This window comes from Triturus cristatus, chromosome 6, assembly GCF_964204655.1.
Source record: "Triturus cristatus chromosome 6, aTriCri1.1, whole genome shotgun sequence".
Classification (NCBI taxonomy): Eukaryota; Metazoa; Chordata; class Amphibia; order Caudata; family Salamandridae; genus Triturus; species Triturus cristatus.
In genome coordinates, this window is record NC_140589.1 from 911388282 (window position 1) to 911402930 (window position 14649).

The window sequence follows — 14649 nt, forward strand, 5'->3', positions numbered from 1 at the left end:
CTTGGCAGCCGGGGGGGGGTGGGTGGCCAGGTGGCCGGGGAGGTTTTGCACCAGGAGGAAGGGGGTAAGGTGACGGCGTCTCAACTAATCTGGGTACGGAGGCGTGCCCGGCAAGGCCTAGGTGAGAACCCAAGGCAGTTTGGGACCCATTCTTTTAGCATAGGTGCGGCAACGGACGCAGCGAAGAAGGGGTGGGGGAGGGAAGATCTGGTGTTCCTGGGGCGATGGAAATCTGACTGTTATAGAATATACATCAGGATCTGGGGCTCCGGGGAGGGACAGGCATAATGTTCCTTCCTCGTTCTCACATATGTGTCTTTTCAGGTGCAGTGGCTGGGCCTGCATCGGAGGGATTGTCCATCCTCATCATAGGACATCCGTTTGAGCGGAGCGATATGAATGGGACAAGAATAAAAGTTTAAATTTAGAGTTGGATCCTAGGTTGTTTCGGTGTCACTGGTAGGGCAAAGGGGAAATGAGTTGGCACGAGTTGTTGCCGGCGTTTAGCAGGTCGATTAGAAGTGGGATTTGCCCGGACGCATTGATTATTCACTTGGGTGAGAATGACCTGGTGACCTGCAAGGGTTTGGCTTTGCTGAAACAAATAAAGAGGGACCTTTTGGAGATTCAGCGGCAGTGGTCGGGCTGCCATGTGATATGGTCAGAGTTTATTCCCAGGAGGTTTTGGAGGGGGGCAGAGCGACCAGCAGCCATAGAGATGGCACGGAGGAAGATTAACAGAGATATGCAAATTTTTTGCGGCAAGGAGGGTTTTGGTAGGATGGAACATCTGGAGCTGCGTTATGCGGCGGTGTATTTCTTTAGGGAAGACGGGGTCCATCTGTCCCGCTATGATATGGAGTTATACATAGTGCAGGTAAAAGAGGTTTTGGACAGGGCCTTAGGCATCTGTAGATACCCGAAATGACAGGAGCCCTAAGGGGGGGTCAGAAAAGCCTTTGACCAGACTTTTCTGAGTGGCGGTTTTTCCTGGGTAATGGTGGGTACAGCGGTTTACAGTTACTGTTTATTGGTTGGGAAGGTCACTTCAGGAGCACGTAGGAAGGGGAAAGAGCATAGGGAGTGTACATATATAGCTAGGTGAAGACAGGTTAATAAGGTTGCAAATTTGGGGGTTTATAAATGTTTTGTAGGGGGGAACAATTTTAGGGGAGGGGGAGGTGGTAAGGTAGGAGGATAATATTGTGAGGCTTAGTTTTGTACGGCACAGGCCAAGGAATATTAATGTGAGGGGCACCTGTTTTCAATAAAGCCGCTTTTTCACACCAACAAGCTAGTCTGTGGTCTGTGCTGCACCCCTCTCGGCCCAATAGGGCTCTGGGGGGGGCGGCCAACCACCGGGGGATTTTGAGCCGGAGGGGCAGCCAGAGCCCAGTTGGGCTTGTTGGGCTGCTTGGGCTATATTTGGGCTGGATTGGGCTTGTGGCTGGGCTGCCTTTGGGCTGGCTATTATATAGCCGGCCATCTTGTGTCACCAGCCACCATTTTGGTGGTTGTGACACGACAGTCGGCCGTAGGGACAATTTGGGAGAATTTGTCCCACCCTCCCTCCCTAAGAAAGGAGGTTTGTATGGAGGTTCTGGGGGTGGGGTAGTCGTTTCTTTTGAATTTTACTCCAAGTGGGTAGTTTTGTTGGGATCAGGTGCACTGGGGGAAGCATGTACTTTGGTTGTCGCTGGAATCAGGTGCTGGTGTGGTGACGAATGATTTTTGGGGTGGTTTTTCCTGGGTAATGGTGGGTACAGCGGTTTACAGTTACTGTTTATTGGTTGGGAAGGTCACTCCGGGAGCAAGTAGGAAGGGGAAAGAGCATAGGTAGTGTACATGGATAGCTAGGTGAAGACAGGTTTAAAAGTTGCAAGTTTGGGGGTTTATAAATGTTTTGTAGGGGATTCCCTGGTGGGAGCTGGATCGAGAGCAGTGTTTTTCCATCCCTGCGGAGGGGTGCTAATGTCTGGAATTTGAGGCGGCTCTCCGCCCCCCTCCCCGAAACTGATGTCAAGTCAGTGACTATGCTGCTTTAGCCAGACTTCCTTATTTAGCAAGGAGTGGTCTTGGTGTTACCACCCGTACTGCATGTCCAAGGGGCTTACAGGGAACATAACTATGCTGAAAGTCACTATTACCCTCCTGCCATCCTCCTCACTTGGTGTGCTACATCTAGACCAGGTATTAATGGCCTACTCACCCTTTTTTTTCTTCTGTGTCATCTGTCAGCATTTCTCTTCTCTTCCCTGCCTGTTCTCAATACTGGATCTCGTACTCTTGCGAGAGTATGTCAAACCGATATTTGAACACACCCCAGTGATATGGGGGGGGGGCGTGCCTATAAGAAAGCGTGTGAGCCGGTGCCAAGGTGTTTAGCTTTAAGTTTTAATTCCGGTTTCATGGGAGAAGGATTTCTCACTTTTGCCCCTGTGTCACTGTGTGCCGGCATTCTGCCACGCACACCTCACCGCTGCTTGTAGAGGACTGCTGGAGCGGTTCCTCTCTGGATTCTGCTTGTGTGCTTGGCATTCCGCCATGCTCACCTCTCTGCCTGAGGAGGACCGCTGAAGTGGTCCTTCCCTGGATATTGTTTGTGCGCTCAACATTCCGCCACGCACACCTCTCTGCCTGAAGAGGACCACTGGAGCGGTGCCTCCTTAACTTTTGCATAAGTGCTCAGCATTACGCTGTGCACACCCCTCTGCTTGAGGAGGACCACTGAAAATTGGATTTGAGAGCAGTGTTGCACCGCACATGCCCCTCATCGTTGGAACTGTGGGTGCAGCTCCTCCTTTAAAGTACAAGCGTGCTCGACTTATTACTGTGCACGTCTCCTTTTCTTTTCCTTCAGGAATTGTGGGTGCAGTTACTCCTCACCTCACACGTGTGCTCAGTGGTTCGCCGCAAACGCATCAGATGTCTCTCCTTGGATCTTAAGAAAACAGGTTAGAGTGCATGACTCTGGGATAATCTTTATCCTTTCTACTCACCTTGTTTCGTCCCTACCTGATTGGAGTCCTCTTCAAATCGCACATCCTTTTTTTTAACATATTTTGAGTCAGTGCACTGTCCTATTGGACTTATAGGCTTATTGTCCGATTTGGGGGTGTTTTTTGTTCTCTTGTGAGACGAGCTAATTGGAGACCAACATTAGGTTCTTTCTGGACTCCCTCTGTGCTTATTCCTTCTTTCCTTGCTACCATCACTGGATACTTATTCCCTATGACTGGTAATAGGGATATTTGCCTGTGCTCATCAATCACCTTCCCTGGAGGAATTCTTGGTGGTTGCGTTTTCCTCTTTGAATGTGGTCAGTAGTATTATAGATACGAGGGAAAAAGGGGAGAGAGTGTTACGGTTATCAGAGAGTGAAACAGATTTCTCCTATGTTGCATGGTTTCCTGCCACTTACCCGTTTCTTGTGTGGTTGTGTTTTCCAGAGTGTGGCGGTACCTGAAGTCTAAACAAAGAGAGACCTACCGCATCCCGTGTCCTAGCCCTCTTAAAAGGAGTCCCGTGGCCCTGCTGTGCTAATGTTTTCTCCCCAGCTGATTGTTTTATTTTTATTTTTCCTTCCTTTCCCCTTTGGACAAATCACCCATACTGCTTGATCAGCGTGGAGGATTAGTCTGGAGGTGAGAGGTGGGACTATCTCCGCTTCCGCAGCTCCTGGTTTTCAGGTGAGTGTGATTGCAACACTTGGTTTCTTGGCAGTCAGCTCTGTAACTTTAACGTGAATCTGATATTAAGTTGCAGGCAGGAAAATTATCCCAGAAGGCTCAGACACTTGCCTGCAATATTGTCACAACTGTTTTCCTGGTGGCTTTCTACTGTAGAGTTGTTGCTGCGTATTGGGGAGCAAGAGACTTTCATGTGGTATGCTGAATTTCTGGCTTACCAAGTTCCCATGGTCTCCTTGCTGCCTTGCTATATTTAGGATACCTTCAAAATCAATGGGGGTGGGCTGCTCTCACACGCCCTAATATCAAAAGCGTACAGGCCATTGGGAAAAGAGAACACAGCATGGGAAGTTGGGTGCTAGTCAGGATACTGCCACAGCATCCACAGCAAAAGAGAGGGCATCATCATCTCTCTGAGCCCTACCACCGAGAGCGGTACATTTGAAAGTTTGGATAAATTCAAGGAATGCATCTCGGGTCAAGTGGATGCTGGGGTGGCAGGCTCTCATCCCATATCGGTTACCTCATGTAGGAAACTGGGTTTTTGTTGCACTAGTCCCCACCCCCACTTTTTGCTTGGGATTTGATGCAACTTTGACTGAAGTGCACTGGGTTCCTGCTAACCAGTTTGTTAGTGTCAGTGTTCTTTTCACAAAACTGTACAATTGTTCAATCAATCAGGGAATAGTAAGCGCGCTAATCACCCGTGTCTTTAGCACTCTCTATAAGCCTCTAGTAAATGGTACCTCTGGTACCTAGGGCCTGTGGTACTAAAGGGGGTCCCCAAGGGTTTCAGCACAAATTGTGCTAGCCAAAGGGACCCCTTGCCAAACTCATGCAGGGCTGCCATTGCAGGCTGCGTGTTTTGGTTCAGACAAAAGTGAAAACACAACATGACATGCATCCATGTGTGCCATTTCCCCTAACACTGCATGTAATATTGGTAAGTTACCCCTACAGCAGGCCTTGCAGCCCTAAAGCAGGGTACCTTATATTACATGTGAGGGCATATCTGCATGAGCAGATATGCCTCAGTGCTGGTCAGTTCTATTACTACCAGTACAAGTGAAGCGGAAGTCATATTAAAACATTCTTGGACACTGGTGAAAACGAGTTCCCCAGATTCATGATGGGTTTACTGAAAATAGGGATGTTTGGTATCAAACATCTCGCAATCACAAACCCACCCTGATTACAGTGGTGGATTTGTGAATACATGCACACAGAGGACACCGTAGAGTTGCCCCGTGAAAACCTACCAGCCCCTGGTGTGTTGGCTGACTGGTCTCTGCCAGCCTGTCACCAGAGACAGGCTTCTGGCCTTCCAGGGTGAAGGCCTTTGCTCTCAGAAGGTCAGAAACAAAGCCTGCATGGGAAGAGGGTGCTCCCTCTGGAAGACATGCTGATTAGCATTCCAATGCAATGGGAACTTCAAAGAAGCCACTGCCTTTGAAATGCGAATCTGTCTCCCCCACAGGAGAGTAAGCCGACCCCCTTTGTCAGAGCCCTTTGGAACATGGACAGGCAGAAACATTAACCAGTCAGGTAGGCGTGCCCACCCCCAGGCTAGTACCACCCCTAAGGTAGGCTACCTGAGGTAGCCACAACTTTTAAAAGTAAGCCATCTTTTTTATAGCAAATGTAGGCATCCAGGGACAGGGTTTTGCCCACTTCCCACAGGATGACCCTGTTGTTTTTAACGGTCTTTTGTCTGAGTTGCATCAGTGGCCTAAACCTTTGATAATGTGTGGTGATTTTACTGTTATTCTTCACCTGTGGCTTCACTACTCTCACCTAGGGAGAAGGTTTACTGCTCCCAGTGGGACTACTCCTAGTGGGCAAATAATACCCAAAGGATTCCCTAATGCAAGTTATGGTTTATCATGCGCTTGCTGACATCTGGTGACATGCTCAGTTGGAGAAGCCTCGGTTTACCGATTATTTGGTCACCTAAAATTCATTTTCTCAGACAGACATGTTACTCGCTAGTCACTCTCTGTTATCACTCCTCAGTATCTCCTTGAATCTGAGGATGATCTCTGACCATAATTCACTCTCTCTCTACCTTCATCAAGAGGGCTTTTCATTAACCTCTAGGCCTCGCCGCAGGACCTTTGATAGGAAATTTATTTTCGATGAAGCTTTTATTCATTCTATGGGCAAGGAGGTGAGAATTTCTTTGGAGCAGAATCTTGGCTCAACGTCTATTCTATCAGTATGGGATGCCCTTAAAAAGATTTTTGCAGAGGCCATACTTCAAAATACTACTCATGCCGGCGGAAAGAGCTAGGTCAGGCCGAAACTTACAGATAGTCTTTCCTTGCCTACGTGGAACACCTTCTAGAATTAATTAGGATAGGGAGACATTTACTTTACTGTCTGATCAATTGACAATCGCTCAAGCTACCCTCTGGGCAAGAAAACTTGAAGATGAGACTAAGAAGGGCTGGGCTAAAAATTTAAGTACTTTTAAAAATTGCAAAGAAATGGGGTAAATTCTTCCTTCAGGGTTAGGGACAGGGTTAATGCTTACATTATTCACACAATCATGAATGATAAGGGGGAGCAAGTGACTGATCACGGGCTTATCCGCAAGGAGTTCTGCAGGTTCGTTCAGAAGCTGTATAGTGAGGATGGGGTTGCCTCCGCAGATGGTATCAATCAGTTTATTTGAATAAATCATCACTGGAAGATGACTGATTTGTAATGGTCTAAATTGGAAGATCCAAGCTCTCTTTCCGAAGTAGAGTTTGCAGCTGGTCAGAGATCAAGGGGGAAAGCTTCTGACCCAGATCAAATTTCTCTTGAGTTTTATACCAGGTTCTCACATGTATTAATGCCTATCCTATGTGATCCTTTTTAACTCCTTTGAGTCACAGTGCCGGGTCCTGGGTGGAGACTATTATTGTCATATTTCCCAAGAAAGGGAAAGCCACCTTGTTGTGTGGGTCATAGGGTCATATCGTCCCAATATCATTGATTATTGTTGACTTTAAGATCTACACTCAGGTCCTGGACAACAGACTATATGTGATAATCTCTGATTTGGTAGATGCTAACCAGAAGAAGGTTTACACTGGGGCGCAAGCATATCAATACAGTAATTACAGCTTTGGAGGTCGGGTCAGCTAATGGGAACCCAGTTGGAATGATAATGCTTGATGCAGAAAAAGCTTTCGACTGGGTTTACTGGCCATTTCTCCAGGCAGCAATGAGAGCATCAGGATTTTGTAAGTAGTTCATTACCTGGGTGCAGCAATTATGCCAGAGTCTTAAAGTCAGAGTTCTCTGTTTAGGAAGTCCCTCTAACCCTATTTTGATTAACAAGGTTACCCGACACAGGTGCCCTCTGTTACCCCAGCTCTTCGCACCCTATATCGAACCTTATATTTAAGTCTTTAAGAGACCTAGTGATATATTCCCAGTGCAAATTCATCAACTTGACCTTAAAGTTCAAGGGCACGCAGATGATCTTGCTATCTTAACCCCAGCTCCTGCAGCTCCGGCAATAGACACAATAGCAAGCGAATTTGGGGCTATCTCAGGGTACAAACGTAGGGCCATATTATCAAGGAACGGCGATTACATTATCACCGCTTTAGCGGCAGGAAACTGCCGCTAAAGCAGCGATAATGGGCTTGATAATATGCCCTTGTGAATTCCCAAAGAAGCCCAGGTTCTGGTGTGAACCTGGGCTTCTATGGGAATTCTCTGCGGCATATTATCATGACCATTATCGACGATTTAGTGGCAGTTTCCTGCCACTAAAGCGGATATTATGGCCCTATATCTGGATAAAACGCAGGTCCTGGCAAACATCTCTCTTCTGGGACAAGATAAGCACTGGGATAGCTCGTCTACATATTTAGGGGTAGAGCTATATCTATGGATGGAAGAGAGAGTGTCATTTTGGACTGGTCTTCACAAGGACAGTAGAGATCTTTAGTAAGTGAAACAGACTATATATTGGTCTAATTGGAAGGTGCAACCTCATCAAAATTATCATATTGCCATGATATCTACATCTTTTTAGATGCCATGATATATGCATATTTGTATACCTCTATACCTAGCTAAAGCTTTTATTTGTCAGATTGAGGCCTCTTGGCAAAATGTTATATGGGGTTATGAAAAGTCCAGATCCAGTATACAACTTCTTAATTGCCTCGGAAGAAGGTAGGTCTCTCCTTACCAGATTTATGGGTTTACTATTAAACCACATTCATGGGATGTCTAGACAAGGTCTTGGGATGCGAATCATGGGAGCTAGATCATATGTTCCCAGAATATTTACCATTGGGGTGCGGATATCGTTCCACACAGTAGTATTATCGATGCAGTATACCTTAAAACAACTCGGTTCAAGACGTTGCGTGCTTTTCATACGATATGGACATATCTTACAAGGCGGTACTCTTTATAATGGATATTTATAATCTAAGTTTTCCTTAGCACGTTTACAAGAGTTTAATGTACTAGGAGAGCTCTAGACTTTTTACGTTCTCTCATATGCAATTCTATTTCAAACATTCTCTCTTCCCCATGCTGGGTTCTTTTGTTACCTTTAGCTCTGACATATCCTCAGGAGTTTGAAGTTCAGGATGTAGAATGTTCTTCAAATACTCTCTTGGATTATTTGTGGAGTGACCCGCCTAAGAAGGGCATCAGTCTGGCCTTTAAAATGATCTTATTGGCTGAGGTCAGATGGCAGGCTGATCCTTCTCAACGCAGGAAAGATAAGTGGATTCTGATTCTGCATCTTTGTGCGTAAGTAACTTTTGATGACATAAGGCACACAAAGGTGTTTGAACATCGTTTTTTAAAAGTGTTGAGGGTTAAAGCCCATCAGTTCAAATTTACTAATTAAAGATTTTTACTATAACCACTGAATATTATGAATCTCAGGCAGGATGCTAAATGTTTTCGATGCACGGCAGATCTGGCGGATGCTGTCCACATCTTGGCTGCCTGTCCCGCTACGGTTCATTATTGGCAGACAGTCTTTGGTAAACTTAGCTGGTTTTCTCAGACCAGCGTGGTTAAGGGCCCTAAATTAATTGTATTATCTCATTCACTGTGCATTCCAGGTCACTTGGTGGGATCTGCTTTTTTGGAATTGTTCTGGCACGATTAATCTTGGCCGATATTGGCTACTCGCTCAAGCCCCTAATCCTATACTTTGATGGCATGGATTTCTAAAACAGTGCCACCTTGAAATTCTGCTAATTAATAATGATGAGCGGGGGCCTAGGCTAAGGTAAATTTGGGATCCACTGAGAGAACTGCCAATGGGCTCTCTGGCAGGCCATGAGTATACAGCATCATAGTGGGCTTTCTTTCTTCTTTTTTGCTTGTCTCCGCAAAAGTAATAATCTAGTCTCACCTTGCATACTGTTATAAGACTTTGTTTCCCAGTTCAGTTAACAATGATTGTATGACATATCTTTTTATGGATAGCTGTGCGATAAAGAAAAAGCAATATTAAACCTGAACCCTTAATCCACAATGGGAATCTCTGAAAGAAAGAACACAATACTTGCTTGTGCTACCATAGTAAGAAAAGAATCTGTAGTCTAGATAATACAAGGTAGAAAGGCTGTATTTAATTTCAGTCGGTGGTTGCAGGTGGGGCCACTGGTACTCATTTTTGGGGGTCCGAACGGCTGCACTTATTCACCTGGGAAAGGAGAACAAGAAATAAGGCAGCAAACACTGAAAAGTGAAGAAAGCAGGGATGAAAATGAACCTGAAAGAATGAGATGAAGGGGGGGACTGTCTGGGGAGGAATGAAAGAGGCATGAGTCGGAATTAAGACTACACCGCATTGGTATTCCGCAAGACGACATTCTCGACATTGGATTTCCCCTGCCGTGGGGGCAGATTTACAAACCCCTTGCGCCACTTTTGCGTCACTTTTAACATGGGAAAAGTGACGTAAAAGTGGCGCCAGGGGCTTGTAAATCTGCAGTGTGGACTTTAACACTGGACTCTGACGCTTTTTGCTTTACAAAAATGAGCACTGTCGATATGCAGGGGCATTAACTCATTGAGATGTTATGTTGGGACTGGAACTTGAGACTTCAGTTTCTTCATCATTAACCCCTTCGATGCGCATGACGGAGAGGTTCCGTCATGCGCATCGGTTGCGCTGTGCGTATGACCGAACCGCTCCGTCATGCCCCGCCCGCGCAATAGAACCTTCAGCACAGCGCGGTAATCCACGCCGCGCTGAAGGGGTTAAAACACCGAGTTGTCCGACTAGGATTGGAACTTGAAATTTGCAGGTCACAAGTTTATTCACACCACTGCTAATCCCTCCACCCTCCCAAACGTGCAAACTATGGCACACTCTGCTGGAGAAAATAAGGCAAATAATAGGCAGCAGAATTTTCCTTAAATAATGCAAAAAGAACAATTGATGGACAGAATGCAGAGCAATGTCATACATTCACCCCAGTACAAAGATCTGGGCCTAAATCCATCGTTTTTTTGCTCACTGATGGAGTGCAAAAACCCTGGTAACAGGGAAAGCAAACCTGTACCGGTATCCTCCCTTCGTCAGACCAGACGTCACATTAACTCATTCACACATGCAGTCATTGGTGGGGCCCATAACACCAACACTCACACTAACCATTCTCCGGTCTGCACACAAACAGGAGGGATGAGCGGTTCAAGCGCTCGACATGTGAGGGGAACACCTTATAACCTATAGGGAAAGAAAAGTTATTTTACACCAATGTACATCAATACCCCTTCCACCTACAGATCTCAATCCTAAACATCAAGGCACTCTTCCCACATGGTCAATGGACCATTTAGTTGGATTGGTTGATGGTGATTTAGAACCAGCTAAAACACATTCAAGATTTAGATCTTACCTTTCTTAATAAACCACAAACTTTTTTCTTGTTTATCAATATCTATTTATCTAAATTTCTGGATGAGTAAAGTTCGCATTTGGAAAGTTTATATAAAATTTTAAATAAATCAAAGAACATCATATTTACCTAAGCTGGCTATCTGGAGTCCTCTAAGTCATTGGGTCTGCATACTTAAATCTGTCGTCATTCGTCTAAGCAGATCAAAGTTCAAAGTTCTTTGCTCAGCACGCTACAGTCTCAATGGATCAGCAATAGACCAGAGACGTGCAAGCATCTATCAGTGCCCATAGAATTAGAAAAGGTTTGCAGTCATCAGATAATTGGGCAGCATCCAGACCATCTAGGATGCAGGAAAACGCAGTCAGTCTCCTAAGTAGCGTCACGAGTAGCGAAGTCGATGTAGGGAACGGTCAAGAGCGCAAACTAATGTGTGTGTAACCCTCACTATTCTACCATGTACTTTTATAATAAAATAAAATCAAGAAGATACATTTTGTAATTTCAGCACAGTTATGATTGGCTGGTTGCGATCGTCCGATGCTAAAGTTTGGGACCTTAGTACAGTTCGAGGGGTGAGGTCATCAAGTCAGTGAAAAGTCAGTTTGTTCCGGTTTTACTGAAAAATCAATTGTCTTCAGTCTTGGCCGTCTTCCCACAGTGTCCTTGCTTGGGTACACGAAGATCACAGTTCACGACGAGGTCTGGAAGACTTTGTCGCTTCTGCGCACTTCACTCCGCACCTCGTGGGACAGTGGCCACTTTGTCGTGTAGCGTCAGTGGGCATTTTGGGTTTTAGACCCAAACGCCAACTTAGGCGAAACAAACACAAAAGAGTAATTAATGCATAGAAATAATAAATCTAATGTTAACCCCTTACTATTCCCTCTATGTGCTTGTATTTATCTAGCGTATAGCAACATTTAAAGCATTTATATTCACCCTTTTGGTCCTCCTCCTGGGCAACATTACAAGACATTACAAAAGCAACATATATCATGCAGTATTCTATTTACTACATATACTACTGTTAGTATGCGTACGTATTTTAGTCATAAAGGTTATTTAGCCATGCAATATGCATTCCCACGTGTAATTTGGTTATTAGTATTGTTGGTTTAATATACATGCAAACTCATTTAATAATATTATAATTAATAGATTATTCAATTAGTATTTTCATGCAGAATGGGGGAGGTATACAAAATATTGTACTACCCGCTCCTTCAATCCCCCCTTTGGTGATTTTATCACCACACCATTAAAATTTTGTATCAATTTGTCAAGAAAGTGAAATGAATTCTTTTAATTAGTTTACATCTCTGTTTCCCCAATTCCTTCTCTTCTTGCTGTTTTATACATACTTTTTTCATTTCCTCTAATTATATTTCTTCAAATTCCCTCTCTTGTCTCTTATTCTGTCTTCTTTTCAAATTTTCTCTTTTTAACTTTTTCTGTATTTTCTTTCTTTTATGGCATAAACATCCTAGTCTTAAAATTAATACTATACAAATCACACATGTTAATGGAAATAAGATCCTACATATAAAGGTACTACCTAATTTTAACAGGAAATCTTTTAAAGAAGAAAGTTTCTTCCCAATCTTTTCCCAAACACTTTCAACCTCCAGTGGTGTAATTTCCTCATGCAATTCAGTTATATTTTTGATGTAAATTTTCAGATCTTTACTTTCGTCAGGAATGTAAGTACAACAATGTTGAGCTTTCAGCATTCCACAGACTCCACCCTCTTTTGCCAATAATAATCAAGGGCAAGTCGATTTTGCATTACCATAGCACGCATGGCAACCATTTCAGTATTTACCAATAAAAATCCTCCAGCGGTGCTTGTTGACAAGCGATCCACTACTGTTGATAGTTTTCTAATTTTGTGTGCATTTAGAGATATTCCCACTGCTGGTATCAATGCTCCAAAAATGTCTCCTACAATTTCTGACCAAGATTCTCTCTTTCTACGTGCTAGATGACTACCTAACTTATGTACACCATGTACACCATCTTCTCCGCTTCCCATGTGGAATATCTTTGGGAAAACCAGACCTACATAACATGTGCCGTACCAATGGTCTGGCAACCGATAATCACCCTTATGCATCAAGCCAAAATCCAGTCGGTAAAATACCGAATCCTTATTAGCTCCCGGTATTAAGTAAAAAATACCCAATCCCAATGCATCAACCCAAAAGCAGAAATCGGTATTTAAGGAATCCTTAAATAGCGATTCTTTAAATAGGGATTCCTTAAATACCGATTCCTTAAATAGCGATTGCATTTAAGGAATCCCAAAGTGAGATTCCTTAAATGCAATGCATCAAAGTTAAAAAATTAGCGATTTCGCTAATAAGGGGAGCAAATTACCATGAAGATGAACTGCATGGTAATTTGCAAAAACTTTGAAAAATGCACTTTTGTGCATTTTTCAAAGTTTCATGCTGCGCACACACATGCCCTTAGAGCATGTGTGTGTGCAACATATGTGCACATATCATTTTCAGGGGTGCAACAGGGTGTCCTTTTGACACCCTGGCACCCTTGAAAGTGCTCCAGCTATTAGCGATTCGGTAATACCGAATCGCTAATACAGAATGGCTTTACATTCATTCCTATGGGCCTCCAAGCCCATAGGAATGAATGGGTAGGTATTCCTTATTACCGATTCGGTATTACCGATTCGGTAATAAGGAATGTTAAGGAATCGCTATTTGAATAGCGATTCCTACATGCATAGCCTTTTGCTATTCCTTATTAGCGATTCCTTATTTTTCGCTAATAAGGAATCGCAAATGCTAATGTTGATGCATATGCCCCAATATGCCTTGTTCCCGCAGATAAAATATAACCGAGGAAAAACTGGATCATTTCCTCCTTTAAATCCCCATCCACCCATAATTCGGTATGTATCATGGCACTCACTGTTACCTACAAAGTAATTATCATATGCAGTTTGATTCTTTCTAATACACAACTTTCCTTTCTGGGGCCAATCTAAAGCCATAGTTGGACTAGCTTCTCCCTTCAAGTGTTTTTCCATTTCAACATTTCAGACTGGCTTTTCCTCCTTTCTCTCAGATGCTTTCTTTTGCATTTTCAATCTCCTTTCTTCAACTATATCCAAAAACGTCTTTTCTTCTTTCTTTAAACTACAAGTCAAATTATTCCTAAATATGTTTTCAAATGTTAGTTCCTTAGTTTCTAAGAAAAATTCACATCTGAAAAATAATATTCTAATTTCCCTATTTGGTAAAACAGACTAGCTATTACACTACATGTTATTCCATATGTTACTGGGAGGTGATGGTAGGTCACTCCCTCCGATACAGATGCAGGTAACTGCATACAAACGTAGCAATCCCTCACATCCATTGTCTTTACATATTCGTACAGAAGCTTCGAAAACACAGTGTTAGAGAAATCATTTATAGACCTGTCTTTATGTAGATAATTTCAATCTATTTTAGTCGGATATACTTTCTGAATCTTTTCTATATTAGTATTATTTTCACTATGTCCTTCTATTGTGTCTATAGTAACCTTAAATGAAATCATCAAAGCTAATACACTCCATAAAAGCATTAGTAATCCTGTACAACAACACATTTTAAACCATCGTTTTAGAAATACACATTTAGCTTTTGTACTTTCTGTGTTTGCCATTTTCGCAAAATGATCAGTGTCTTTTGACTTAGCCTCTTCTACTTCACAACTAGTTTTGTCTAACCCAAGGCTCTAAGCACCTACTTGGTTCTATCAGTTATGTCTTTTCCTGTATTCTATTTTCTTTCCATTAGCAGCACTTTCGTCTTGTTCAGTTTGGCATTTGATCGTCTTTCACTTTTCTCTCATAATCTTGATACAGAACTTCCTGAACATCCGTCTCTTCTCCAATATCGGACAAGATAACTTTCAGGATTTCCGATTCTTCGTCTTCCTCAACCACAGTCACCTCTGGAATTTCTTGGCTATCCGCCTCTTCTTTTATTTCAGGCAGGGCCACATACGACCATTCTGGCGACTTATACTTCTGGTTGGGCTTACTCGTTCTTTTGTTTTCCTCTGCT